General features: G+C 41.4%; 1 long non-coding RNA gene and 1 pseudogene across 1 annotated transcript in view; one reads left to right on the plus strand and one right to left on the minus strand.

The window, feature by feature from the left end:
* The window catches only part of LOC137978641 (sacsin-like), a 50,137-nt pseudogene extending 44,526 nt beyond the window's left edge, over nucleotides 1-5,611 (plus strand).
* Nucleotides 1-14,944, minus strand: part of LOC137978645 (uncharacterized) — a 110,523-nt gene that overhangs the window by 83,779 nt on the left and 11,800 nt on the right. The window lies entirely within an intron of this gene.

The following is a 14,944-nucleotide window of genomic DNA, read 5'->3' on the forward strand; positions in this document are numbered from 1 at the left end:
GGACCTCATTTGTGGTCCAAAGTTAGTGTTAGTGTTTTTAAGAACAGAATTAGAAAACTTGACTTAACATACTTGACCTGATTATAATTTTTTTCAAACTATATATGTGTACATACATCTATATTTCTTGGCATTGAATTGTGAATTAGATTAGATTTATTGTATTTTTATTTTCTTTCCTTATGTCTCCCCGATTAGTAGGGCACATGTGCCTGGCTATAAGATTTGAGACTTAAATAAAGCTTTATTATTATTATTACCGTCTAAAAGTAAAGAGTCGAATCGCTGCTATTGGCTACCTCCCTCACAAGGATTTTTTAGCACATGTCGGTCTCAGATGAAAAGTGCTGCGAAATACTTTTGAGAATTGGCTTCAACCTCCTAAATTCCTCCCAAAGACTCTTTGAAGATTTCAGGAAAGCAGGCACCAGTGTAAGGCAGATTACTCCTGAGGCAGTCATCCAGTTTTTGAAAGAAGGTTCGGCGACAGAACTAGGCTCAGCGGTTGGTGTTTTCTCCATGTTGAGTTACTGCATGAAGGCTCCTCAATTTGCCACAGATATGTCTGGATTACCTCTCTTACTAACTGAGGATGGATTTCTCAGGCGTTTTCAAGAAGCTAACCCAGTGTTTCTGACTCATTTTTGTAAATTGGTACCAACAAAGAGATCCCTGTTCATCCATCATACAATCGTTTCGCCTTTATTGGACATCGAGAAGGAAATACTTGCCACCAATCAGCATGTGCTCAGGAAATTTGACATTTCCGCGTTAGCATCGCTCTTACCAGAGAATAAAAACGACAGTTGGTATGAGACGAACAACCTTATTCCATGGGATGAGAAGAAAGGCCCGTCCAAAGATTGGTTGCAGCTACTTTGGGAGTTTATTTTCAAAGTTCATGAAAAGGATCCGAATGACTGTTTCCTAAATCCTTTGGGCCAGTGGCCAGTAATACCGACTTCATCGGGAATGTTAAGTTGTTAAGTCCAGTCGAATGTCGAATGTTAAGTCCAGTTTCTAAAGGTAAAGTCATTCTTGACCTGGCTTCATCACAGGCTTGGTCACCTGGCCAAAGAAACGTTGTCAAGTTATTACGCAAACTCAGATGCCATGAACTTGATGCCAATCTCATTAGTCGCGATGGAAAACGGGATGTCTCTCCCGTACTCAAACCATGCCTATCTCACCCCAACTCTTCGCAAGATGTACTCAAAGTAATCGACCACCTGATAGAACAAGAAAGTATCTCCGGCAAACTTTCTGAAGATGAAATGATTTCTATTCTGCAGTTTCTTCAAGAAGATGTCAGTTCTATAACAGCCAACGTTACGTCATCTTTAACTGTGAAACGATTACCATTCTTCAAGACTTTTCGTGGAACTTTTGTCAGCCTAGAGAACTTTCCATCGATTTATGTTGTACCAACTGGTTTACCCAATGAGGAGTCAGAAGTCTGGATGACTGGAAACGGATGTTTGTTCCTGGCACCCCAACCAAAGCTTGACTGTTTGTACCGAAACGTTTTGGGAGCAGGAGATAGGACACACTTAGATTGTTACTTGGACTTCATTTTTCCAAAGTTCCCTGATCTAAAGCAAACAACGCGAATGGTGCACCTCGAATACGTTAGGCGAGTATTGCTGCCATTTTGCTTCAAAAGAAATCAACGCTCCAGAGTTATCAATTCTCTGCAAACTTTGGCTTTCATTCCGGATTCCTCTGGGACACCACGGATGGCCTCGTATTTTTATGACCCAGGTGTGAAAGTTTTTGCAGTGATGTTACCCCCTGAATCAAAGCCACCAAAGCCATTTACCGAGGATTCTGACTGGTTACATCTTCTTCGCGAAATTGGGCTAAAAGGAGACGTGAGCAAAGATCAGTTCAAAACGTTTGCTAACAATGTGGCCACACAAGCAGAGCATGTGAACAACTCAAGTCGCCCTGGCTTGGAGAAAAAGTCTATGGTGCTAGTGAAACACCTGTTTAACGACACCTCCCTACATGATGAAAACTATCTATCTGAGCTCTCAACAATCAAGTTCTTGGCTTCTCAAAAGGCAACTGATGAGCTAATTCACCTTCACAAACAGCATTTAGTTGATAGTGGAAACCAGGATCAACTTCCTCCGTTCGTTCATTTTAAGGATTCAGTCCCCCACAGTTACGAGAGGCTTGTGTGGACATCCGCCTCGCTTCTTCCATCGTGGGCCACCACAGAGTCTGCAAAGTTAGCAAAGCTGCATGTTCTGAAGAAACCTTCCCTGGATCAAGTCATTGAAAATGTAAAAAATATCTGAAGGGATGCCTCCAAGCGCGCAGATCGGGAACAGCCAGAGCCCAAACGCTGTCTGCAAAGTCAAATTATGATCCAAGTTTTCACGTTTCTAACAGAGATGAGCAACTGTCCGAGTAACGATTTGTTTGAGTCGTGTTCAGAAACATGTGCCACAATCCAAAGTCTTCTTTCTTCCGTTGCTTGCATTCTTGTCGAAGAGGGGCGTATTTTTGTCTGCTGTGAACAGTTGGCGTATCATCTCGAAAAAGAGCTACCACCTTACTTGTACAGAGTTCCGCGAGAGTATGGACAATTTGAGCACTTGTTCAAACGACTTGGGGCAATGGAAAACGCCACACCTGCACAATTTGCCAAACTTCTCAGTCGTCTAAAAGAGTCAATTGGAGAGGAGAAGATGCATGTTAATGAGCTGACAGCCGCAAAGCAAGCAGTATATGGGCTATTTTATACTTTGCACGCTTTAAACGACAAAACTAAAGATGAAGAAACAAGTTGTGAAGACAATCCTTTAGCAGGATTTCGTACCCTTTATCTTCCAAGCAGGGAGCAACCGCTTCACCATTCTAGCGATCTTGTGCTCTTTGACTGCCCTCATTACAAGTATCGCATTGCGCACACTACTTACGATTTTTTTGATCCTCTGAGAAAAGAACTGACGTTTGCGACTCCAGAGCAACTTGTTGATCTTTTGCCAGTTCATTTGCGACCCAAACTGTTGGCATCCCTCGTGAGGGAAGAACTTCGTGAAGAGTGTAAAGAAAAGAAGTGCCGCGCCGATATTGAAAGTAAATGCCAAGCGACAGAACGTCTCCGGCAGGTGGTATTTTCTCCGCAACTCGTGGATGGACTCCTGAGAATCCTCAAGTATCGGTGGCAGAGGGCTAAGTTAACAGATAAAGTTCGCGACAACGTTCGCGGCTTTCAAAAGGAACTAGGCATGAGCTGCATGGAAGAGTTGTCCACAGAACTAGTTGACAATGGATCAGATACACCTATTCCAAACAGCAAAAGGTCAAATGACGAGGAGTGCTTTGTGGGGAAGGAAAATGGCAGGAAGCACATTTTTATCAAACACGGTGTAGAGCCGAGCAATATTCGCAGAGTTCTCTGCAGAGAGATAAACCAACTAATAGGGTGTTACGTCGACAAAGAAAGCTGTTTGCATCTTTCAGCCATTCTCCATTGCATGGATCCGCAAGAAATACCATCTATACTCGACACTGCTGGTGTGGCAGAAGATATGGATGCTGAAGGCTCTCGACAACATGAACCTGAGCTTGGTACAGAATATCCCGAGTAGCTTCAATACCTTCTGGTTCAGTTCCATGACTTTTATTTTCGACCCGGGGAATATGTTGCATATGAGACGGAAGACTCTACTGATGAAGAACCCAAGTACAATTACGCAAAGATTCTTTATCGTCTTCAAACACCGCAGCCTGCCAAACAAAAGAAGGATAAGAAAAAGAGGAAGCAGAAAGGACAGAGCAAATATCTTAGCAGATACATGATAGACATTGGGAACCAAAAGAAAGGAGTGGACGTGCTGGACCTATACAAGATATAACGACCCCAAAAAGATAATGAACAGGGAAGAGCAACAGAAGACGAGCCTGTCTCAGAGTCAGTGCAGCTTGTACCATATCAAGGAAAAGGTGGAGAAAACGGAAAAACGAAAGCAGGACCGTCCACAGCTTCTTCTCAAGGAGCTACTGCCAAACCTCCCAAGCCCACAACGCTGGGAAAAGCTTTTGAAGAAGTGCGTAAGGCATTGGCCGAAATTTGGAAACTTCCGGTGGACAAAAGAACAAAGGCCGTGAGACGACTCTACCTTCGTTGGCACCCAGACAAGAACATGGACAGGCAAGACATTGCGAATGAGGTCATGAAGTTCATTCAAAACGAGGTAGACAGGCTATCTAAAGGTGGATCGGCAGCAGGGCATAGACAAGACTTCAACAGAGGGCGGCCAGATTTCTCCGATTTCTTCAGGGGCCACAATTTCTCTGACTTCTTTACGCGCTGGAATCAAAGAGCTCGCCGACAGCGCTCGAGCTACGAGAATTTCCGTCGCCACAATACGAGATTCTCCGGTTTTGCGTCATCCTCCAGGAGACGTTACCAGGCTCCCAACACACGCCTCGCTAAGATTTGGATGAGTCAAAGCAGAGAGGGCCTTCGTTCTGTCAAACATCTCTTGACTGCCCGAGATCCGCTATACTACCTGGTCTGTTTTCAATGTCATCAAGTAGCGGAAAAGGCCCTCAAGACATCGCTGTATGCACTCTCAGGAGTCGCCGACAGTCAGTTGTGTAGTCACGACTTGGTGAAACTAAGTTATGACCTCTCCCAGCTGCCTGGAGCCCCTAACGTGACGTCAGTGGTTGCCCGATTGTCCACCTACTATGACGAGACACGGTATCCAAACAGTCACGTGCCAGCTAGAGCACCAAAGGACGCGTTCCAGGATTCCCAGCAGGCCCAAGAAGCGTTCAGATTGGCCGCTGACCTTTTAACCAGGCTTGAAAGCTTGGGACTCTAACACATAGACCTACCTTGTAATTACCATAGAGGAAGAACCGTTTACATCTCGTTTTTTTAAAACAGTAGCTAATCTTCGCGAGTACATTCGTTTAACTTCAAAAACGGAAAACTTTTCGGGAACCACATACCTCTTTTGTATCGTCAAACCCAAGTGGTTTCAAGGTACGAAATTTCACAGTTCTTTTTTCTTTTCTCGAAGACATGTGGGAAAATCAGCTTTTCAGAAAAAGAGGGTTGTAGTTTTATAGCCTTTCCGGACCTGATATGTTTTCAATTTTCGGGAAATCTGCAAAGCAGGCCTTTGAAATGATCTAAATGGCTTTGTGAAATAACCGACTCTACACGATCGTAACCGTGTATGCTGCGGCGAAATTCCATTTTACGCGTTCTGTCGGAACTAATTTCCCTCAATATTTTTTTTAGCGTCATTATATTCCAGTTTTGTAATTTTCACCACATTGCTCTAAAAGCAATCTCGCAGTGTTGTTTGAATTACTGTATGTCGAAACATCTTAAAACCGGAAAACAAACGTGGACGTTACATAAGTAACATTGAGTTTTTGAAAGCATACTTTGTATTATAATATTATATAGCTGTGATTTTTAACACCAGGCGTGGGTCCTTTTTTTAAAAAAAAGCAAATTGAAAGTTCAGCACTGAAAATGGCGGATCGATCGAAATTACCTTCCGATATGTATTCCGGTAATTTTACAGCACTTGACCACTTTTACAAATTGTCACTGTTAAAATAAAACTGTTAACAAATAAACTGTTACACTCAGGGTTTGAGGTTCTTTTGTACTTTAGAAAGCCGGGAAACTTGCTGGGTTGTAGGTCGCGGTTTCTCGTTTCTCTCAATTTAACTCAATAAGCATTGGTTTTTGAAACGAGGGAGAAGTGAAAAACCTCTCGGAGCAGAGTAGAGAACCAAGAAAGTGAACCCGCATGTGACGCTGAATCTGGGAATTAAACCCGGGTCATATTGGTAAGAGGTGAGTGATCTCACAACTGCGCCAGCCCTGCTCCCCATTTGGCATACACCTTATTTGCGAAGATGTGGGAGGTGGGGTGACCTCATGGGTTAGTGCGCTCGACTGCGGATCGTGTGGTCCGGGTTCGGGTCCTGGCCAGGGACATCGTTTTGTGTACTTGGGCAAGACACTTTACTCTCACGGTGCCTCTCTCCACCCAGATGTATAAATGGGTACCGGCGAATCTAATGCTGGGGGTAACCTTGCGGTGGACTGGCATCCCATCCAGGGGGGAGTAGAAATACTCCTAGTCGCTTCGTGCTATAGAAACCGGAGGTAAGCGCCGGCCTGATGGGCCTTCTAGGCTCGTAGCACACTTTGCCTTACCTTATTTGCGAAGATGTGGAATTTCGAGGTGGGTATAGGAAATCATATAAACGAGAGAGCATTTCGTGATTTATGGGCGCGAGTGATGTTTTGAAAGTTCAAAAAAATTGCACGAGACGAAGGTCAGTGCGATTTCAAAACATCGCGAGTGGTCATGAATCACGGATTGCACGAGCAAGATTTTTATTTATTATATACTCAAGTGCTGTTTCCATAGCAACTTCCGTATTGCACTCTGTAACCTCCACCTATTTATGCATTCGTCATGGACCAATAAGAATCGCGATGTTCTGTTGAGTATACAATAAGTATAGGTTCGCGGGTTGAAAGAATATTCGGTTGAAACTGTAAAATAACGACGTGATAAAAGAGGTTACAACATGTAAATTACACTTACGGTGAAACTGGACAAAAAACTACAAGTACTTGCATTGTTACGGACACCGGAACTGAAAAGACTGAAAAAAGATGAGTAGACCGCTAGATAGCGAAAAACTATTAGATTAAACGAATGTCGATCGTTTCGCCTACGGGTCGTTTTGGCCACGATCAGTTCGCCTACGACTGAGGTCGATTCGCCTTCGTTTACCTGCAGCTTTGGCCCTTTTGCCTACTATGATAACCATTAATTTAAAATGTTTGATGCAATCTAGCTAGCCGAAAGCGAGATTGTAGACAAAAGCATAAACGTTTATTTGCACTAACACGAACGCACACAACCAAAAGATGAAGATGTCACTCTGCAATTATGTAACTTTTGTAATTTGTCACTCAGTTGATCACTTAAGCCGTCCCAAAAGAGGCTACAATAATTGAAGTGAGGTTGAATTATAGAGTTGTAGACTAGTACCGCAGTAGATTGGGAGATGAGGGGCCTGATTCGTCTAAGGGCACCTATAGCCGAGGTTATCTTCTTACACAATTTGTTAACATGATTAGACCAGGAATGCCGATTGTCGATAATGAGACCTAATGATCTTGCATGATCAACATTGCTAATAACTTGGTCTTCTAGTTTGATGTTTAGTTCGTTATGGCTTTCGGCAAGAAGTTTCTGGCGAGAGCCAATAACCATAAACTAGGTTTTCGCGACATTAAGGCTAAGCTTATTTGCTTTTAGCCAACAGTGAAGGTTTAGTAGTTCTGAATTAGTCTCTTGTTCAAGGTCAGCTACAGAGCAACCAGAAATGGTAATATTTGTATCATCTGTGAACATTTTTGCCGCGCATGCTGTATTAAGGCAGTTTGGAAGATCGTTTATATAGATTAAGAAAAGCAAAGGACCGAGAATACTGCCCTGTGGGACTTTGCATTTTAGATCGCTTGCATTGGACAATGCGCCATTAACATAACATTTCTGGCTCCTGTTACCTAGATAGGAGGCAAAGAATCGTAGGGAACCCAGATCAAGTCCATAGTTTGCAAGTTTTTGTAGCAAAATTACATGGTCAGTGGTGTCAAAAGCCTTTTTAAGGTGGATAAACACCACACCATTTAGAAGGCCGTTATCTATATTTAATAGACCAGTTGTTCGTTGTTTCAAGTAGTGCTGTCATGGCGCTATGGAGCGATCCCATACCAAGGCCCGGTAGTTCGAAAGCCGATTAACTTAATCCAAGATTAGCGAAAACTTTTGTTTCATGTTTTCAACTTCTTTGTGAAATCTTCTTTTGCTAATTTTTGTTTTTCAAGATTGATTTCTTCTAACGTAACGTTTTGCCGAATATCAGCGTTCAACAGCATTTGGGAGTAGAGAAATAAACTCCTTGGTTAATTTTTAATCTAGGATTAGCGTTAATCGGCTTTTGAACAACTGGGCCCAGATTGATAAATATTCAACAGTTTGTTTTTATCTAAAGGCCCAGTAATACGGGCAACATTTTTTGTGCAACTTGTCGCACAACAATGTTGCGTTGCAAGTTGAGATGGTTTGTTGCGCGTACCACCTTCTCGCCCAACAAATTTTTATGTTGCAAAAAGTAGACGTCGCTTTTACTTTTTGCAACATGAAAATTTGTTGCGCACTGAAGAAGGTGGTAATACGCACAACAAACAATCTCAAGTTGCAACGCAACATTGTTGCGCGAAAAATGTTGCCCGTATTACTGGGCCTTAAATATCAAATATATTCGTTAAATTGGACGAAATATGCTATGCCGATTGTGCAACATATCACAGTTCAGATCTCCCAGCAGGTAGAAGTCATTGTTTTCCGAGTCAATTTTATCCACCAGGCCCCAGTTGGTCAAAAGGTGGATAACGCTATCCACTGGATAAATCACTATCCATTGGATAGCGCAATTGATTTCGCTATTACTTATCCACTGGATAGTGATTTATCCGCCCGATAGCGCTATCCACCTTTTGAATAACTGGGGTCAGGATTTCAAATCGACTAAAAATGTTCTGGGAGGAACTTGAAGGTCTATACCACGTGCTTACTAAAAAGGGTCTAGAATGCGGTATAGTAATTTCGATTACAAGGCATTCGAGTTGATTATCACTTAAATTAAGTCATGCCGTACATGATAATTTATGTTGTTTCGTAAATGAACTGGTTTTGTTGGTCACCGGTCTTCTTCTTTTTTCCCACCAAAACAAAATTTTGAGTATCCTGGTACTCCGTGTCGACGCGGATGTTGTCAGGTTGCATGACAAATGAGTTATCTTTGGAGACTATTTGAAGCGCTAGTTTCAATGAATCTCTTTCCTCTCGAATAACTTTTAATACTTTCTGTAGCTCAGTGTAGTGAACTTTAGCTGCTTGTATCTCTTGTTGTAAAATGTGTTTCTCGTTTTTCAACTCTTCGAAGAATCCAAGCCACGTAAATGTTGACTTTTTTTGAGTTGTAGCTTAGTTTCTTTATCAGGGAGTCTGAAGAGTACACTGTGTTCGCTTGGAGAGTAGAGGTTTCAAGGGAGATCGAAGAGTCCTGTCCGTTCGCCAGGTTGACCAGGCAAAAGACCGCCAAAAGTGGTAGGAGGTCCAAATTTGGGGGAAGATAGTGTCCCTCGAACCCTTGAAGCGTTTAACTCTGGTTCAGAGCTGGGGTTTTTTGAGTTTAAAAATTTCCTTATTTGGATGTAACGTAGCTCGTGCATTTTCCCGCGCTTGCAGCATCGATCTTATTTTTGTCCATATTTGGGCATAAAATCCCCTTCTTTGTTCCAAGGAAAAGAGTTGCAAGTTACACGCTTCAAGGTCATGTGCTTCTGGTAATAAGAGTGAACATATTGATTGTTGATTGGTCATTGGGCAGCAGCCCACGTTGTTATAGAGAATTTATTTTGTGAAGGTGAATTGTTATAACTTCTGCTTGTTTTGTTTAGAGAGTGCTCGAGAAATGGTATAAAAACCCTTTGGTTGTACCTGAATAATTGCAGTCAGTGCTTCGTGTCGTTGATGTGAATTGTAATTTAATTATTGCAACTCCTTTGTTGTGTTGAAGCCATTACTGTGCAAAGAATGCAGTATTCATTTTAAACATAGTTTAATAGCAGAAATATATGTGCCTCAGAGGGAAGAGAAAATAGAGTTCAAGAGTTGATGGAAAAGATTCGAAACAATGAAAACGTCACCGTGGAATCTAGCAAAACAAACCTAGAAGGACAATTTGAGTCTCTCCAGATGACAAACATGCCATCCAGAAACTTCGTTGAAACAAGATGCACTGAGAAACTATGTGTACGGTGATAATCGCTCGGTGATAAGTTATGAAACGATCACGGAATCCTCCTACTCTGAAGTGGTCATGAGGACAGTTTCCTTCTCAAGGATAGTGACTATCAGTAAACGTTTTAAGTAAACGTTTTAAGTATTAAAATCACTGTAAAACCTCTCATAAATGTCAGTGGAATTAATATTGACAGGCTTACTAATTTTATCACTCTCTTTCCATTTCTGGCATCTATTTTGTACCACGAATACTTTTTTTTAATGATTGACAAGGTCATGTGATATGGTCTTTCAAAGGGCCTATTGAACTCAGGGGCAAGCTGACCGTAAATGGACGTCCACAAATTACTCGCACAATGTCCAAGTCTATATGAATACTAATTTCTTTTCAATTAAGGTATTCCAAGAGCATTGTTTTATGTAACCCAAACGAAGACAATAAAAGCAACATTATGTCACTTGACATGTTTTCGACCGCCGCTGACGGCTGGAAATGAAACTTTACAACGTTTGTGCCTAGCATTAACAAGAAATTGAACGTGCTGCATCAAAACATTTCAGATGCTTGAAGTATTTTGAAAGTAATGGCAACGTCAGGTTAGAATTGACAATGGGTACTGTTGAGAGGCCTGCAGCGTCAAAACCCTAATTGTTTCAAATGATATGTTATTTCTATAAACAGCATTAAACTTTCCTGTGTTTTGTGGTACTCAGTGGTTGGGGACGATATACCCCACGAGCTCCTCATACTCCTGCGAGTAGCTGTAGGTCGAATTTACTACATTACGTCCGGCTTTCCTCCAAGAACATCTGCGTTTTTGTCAACTCCAAGAGAAAATGAGGGGACAGAGAGGGAGGCTTTCGGTCCAGCCCTTGGGATATGTCATGTCCACGAAAGTTATTTTTAGACGATCGGAAGTCTTTGTTCTAGCGGAACTCTGTCTTCCGAGACGTCCGCATTCAGGCCAACCTCGGTCTGATGTTTGAAAGAAAATAAATATTCATCAGCCTTCCACGTGCGCCGCTATTTTCTCTTTTCACTAAAAACCTGTGAGTGAGGCAAGACTGCGTGCAGACGTCTCGGAAGACAGACTTCCGCTAGAACAAAGACTTCCGCTCTTCTAAAAATAACTTTCGTGGACATGACATATCCCGGCCAACGCCCTGAGCCTCCCTTTCTGTCCCCTCATTTTCTCTTGTCAACTCTTATTAGTTTCTTGACATTCATTTTGCAATAGAGTGGAGTTCCTTTCGCAAAACAGGCATAAAGCAAAGCTTTAAACATTCTTTATGCTAAAGATCAACATCCAACAAGACAGCAGAATCTCCTAAATCCTTAAACAAGTTCATTGACCAGCCAACTCCACCTTGCATTAAGTTTGACCATCAGGCTTCTATTCTTTGTAACTAGTTTAACCTTGAACAACGCTCTTATCGCCTGTTAAATCGTCACCGGTATTATGCCTTAATAGCCTTTAAATGATGGAAACCCAAATGTTTTCTGTTCCTCTATCAGTGTGAACCACCCTAGGTACTCCACCTAACTGCTGGACAGTGCTTAGCAAAAATTCAACGATAACAATTCGGGTTGTTACTGGTTGAACCCACTTCTAGCCAAAGTATACGTCGTGAGAAGCCATCCACACAACCATGCACACAAAATCCATATGATCTTAGTTTATCCCACCCATTGAAATGCCAGAGGAAGTTTGGACCAGGGGTTTGATATTTCCTGCGCAGAAGACGGTGCGCAAGTCGATTTCCGACCCCTTCTGGATCAATAACTTGCATGGCTCTCATGACAGTATCGCGTCCAACGAAAATGTTTTGTCATTTCTCGATAACCCACAAATGATCCAACCGATCTTTCTACTTCATCGAGAATAGCAGATACCATGTCTTCAAGGCGTGGCTCGTTCCTAATATACGGTTCGCTCTTTTTAAGCCTAAACCTTTAAGCCAACATTTAAGAGTTCGCATTCCTCAGGGAATGCTGTGAATAATTACAAGGAAGGCCAAAATCTCGAAATTACTATATCCCTGAAAAAAACAATCTTGTAGAATGTGGTGCAAGTCGCGGTTGCCATTTCCGCCGTCCATTAAAGCTGGTGTATAAGGTGGAAGATTATTCACCTTCTGAACAATGATGAATCTCTCTCCATGTCCAATTCTCTGCTAAAGATGTTTTGCCATAAGAATTTTTGCAATCTTTGTATCGATTTGTATATCAGAACTGAGGGCGCGTTCCTTTGGGATGATCCGAAAAAGTGTCACTGATCTAAGATCACTTGGATCATGGTGCATCAAAGGAACAGAAAAATTCTTTCCCAGAGTGGATTCATCGGTTCCTATGATGCACCGTGATCCAAGTGATCTTGGATCAGTGATCCTTTTTCGGATCATCCCAAAGGAACGCATCCTCAGTCAGTCTGAGTCGACACTCCGAAATCAGAAGTCCACACTTTGAACTCTTTAAGTCTGAACTCTGAAGTCTGAAGTCCCTTCTCGGCCACGAATCGATGCATTTGTACTTCATTGATAATGCACCGTTCATAAATTTTAACAATTCCTGTTTCTCACTATTCAGTTTGGTCATTTGATCCTATATCTGCAATTACACATAGCAGATCAAGGGCATCTATAAAACAAAGCATTGACAGTAAACCGCGCAACATCAGTAGTTATCAGTAGTTATTCATACTAGCATCAGAGGATCGCGCCAGCCCTTTTTTAGAAGTGAATTTGTCGATGATTTTAAAGTAAATTGTACAGCTGCTGACCAACTTTTATGAAATAATTTTATATTTGTAAACCCCTTCTGAACTGAAATTTTTATATTTTAATTGAATGAATATGTAATAAAGGTTAAGTTAACATTTCCTATATAAGGTCAAACTAAGGTGTATGAGCTGATAACAGAGATTTATTATTATTATTTTTTTTTTTTTACACTAACAAACTTCATCCCTTGAAGTGAGTATGTTGCATTTCCAAAAAATGGTGCTCTACAAATTGAACTGGCGTTTCCTCTAGTTTCTGCTTCAACATCAATTGCTTTAGATACTTAACAGCGGGGCCACGCGCTCTCTCCTCATTCAATCTTACCCGTGAAAACACGTATCATTTTTAAGTCTCCAAACGAAACACCATCAGGACTGTTAAGCGACACAGCGGTTGTCGTGAAAACACACCCGTTGTTGTTTTGCAGACAAAAAAATGGACAAAAGTGAAAAACGCAAGTGTAGGGCGTGCAATAGCCTGCGTAGCAAGCGTTCCTGTTCGACAGAAGAGCTTCGAAACGATTTTCCGCAAACTGGCCGCGCGGAAGTTGGGGCAAGAGACTGCCGGAACGCTTGCAAGAAGACCCCCTATTTTTGAAAAACCCGTTCGCCCACGAACGGGGGCTTCTGATTGGTGCGGCACAGTCACAATGATTGACAAGTGACAAATTCTGGAGCAAAATATTTCTTGTTAGTTCTAGCGTGACAAAGACAATGGTGAAAGATGTGGAAGGTTTTCAATCATGTGTAGAAGCTGAGCGAATTGGGTCTCGGGTTTTACATTAAAAAGGGAACAAGAACTGTCAATGCGTTATCTCTTTGACTGTATAGATGTAATGGCCGTTTTGCCAACGGAATTCGGATTGGGCTTAATTTTTCAGATGTTTGTCATCATGTGCGGAGTAAGTAAGTAAGTAATTTTGTTTAAACACATCGCATATGAGCGATAGCTCGTTTAAATGCAAATGTGTCATAAAAAATTACAATGTGATAATTAAGATAATCTTACATGTACAAGTAATGAGTGAAAAATAAGAAATAAGAATTAAATCAACTGAAATGAATAATAACCTATTACAATAATCAATAATTCAATAAAAGAAAATATTGGTAATTAGACTGTCTATTTACAAAAAATACAGCTGCAGTCATACGATGAAGACAATTGTATGTTTTGTAAGTTCTTCCGAAATGTAGTAAGGGATTCTGACATCCTTATTTTGTCTGGTAGATTGTTCCATTGTTTACTAGCCTGGTACGTGAAAGAATGTTGCATATAAGATGAGCTTGGTCTTGGAATAACAACCTTAAGATGGCCCCGTAGGCTGTAACCGTTGCTACGCAGGATAAACCTTTCCCGAATGCAGTTCGGTGCCTGGCCATAAATACTTTTGTATACGAGTGTCAGTGCTTGTTCTATGCGTCGGTGTTCCAGGCTTTTAATATGTGCGATGTTAAGTAACTCTTCATAAGCAGTCGATTTAGAGTGATTAAGAAGAATCCTTAAAGCGAATGCGTTGGTTGACTCTAGTTTCGCAGACAGAGCTTTACTTAGACCTATGAACAGTGGTGATGCAAATTCGAAATGAGGCAGAATAAATGCTTTGTACAATTTAATCATAATATCTATGGGTATAAATTTACGAATGCGACGAAGAATTGAAACTTTTATGTTCACTTTCCGGCAGATTTCTTTAATATGTGCTTTAAAAGAGAGTGAATTGTCAATGATTACTCCGAGGAGCTTGATCTGTGGAACGTAAACCAGTTCGTTACTTTCGATAACAAAGGGCGTTGGTAAAGTTGCTCTGTTAAAGACGATAGATTGAGAAAGTGCAAAAGTGCAAAAGAAAAGATAACGAAGAACAGGTTTCTCGAGTATCATCTTAATTTCTCCATTTCAAAGCAGCATACGCGATCAAGTAAGTGGTTAAGGAAAATTCTATGCGAATGACAGCCAGTGATTTACATGAAAATCTGGACTGCTTGGACGATATTCATCAAAGGAAATTCAGTATTATTTACGTGTCAGCTGAAGCCGCTATGGACAACTAAAAGCAAAGATTCGATCGTTATTTAAGAAAACTTTGCCAGCGCTTATTATCGACGAAAAGTTTGGACTGGACTGAAGTAAGCTTTTCTTTCGCTTGCAAAAGATACTTTATTTACGCAGGATGAATTAATAAAATGCCTGCGAACTATCAGAATCCACATGTTTCAGGATCAAGGAAATTCGTCAAAAACTCTGATTACCTTGCCCAATGTAAGCTTGAGTCCTATACC

This window comes from Montipora foliosa, chromosome 12 (assembly GCF_036669935.1).
Source record: "Montipora foliosa isolate CH-2021 chromosome 12, ASM3666993v2, whole genome shotgun sequence".
NCBI classification, from domain to species: Eukaryota; Metazoa; Cnidaria; class Anthozoa; order Scleractinia; family Acroporidae; genus Montipora; species Montipora foliosa.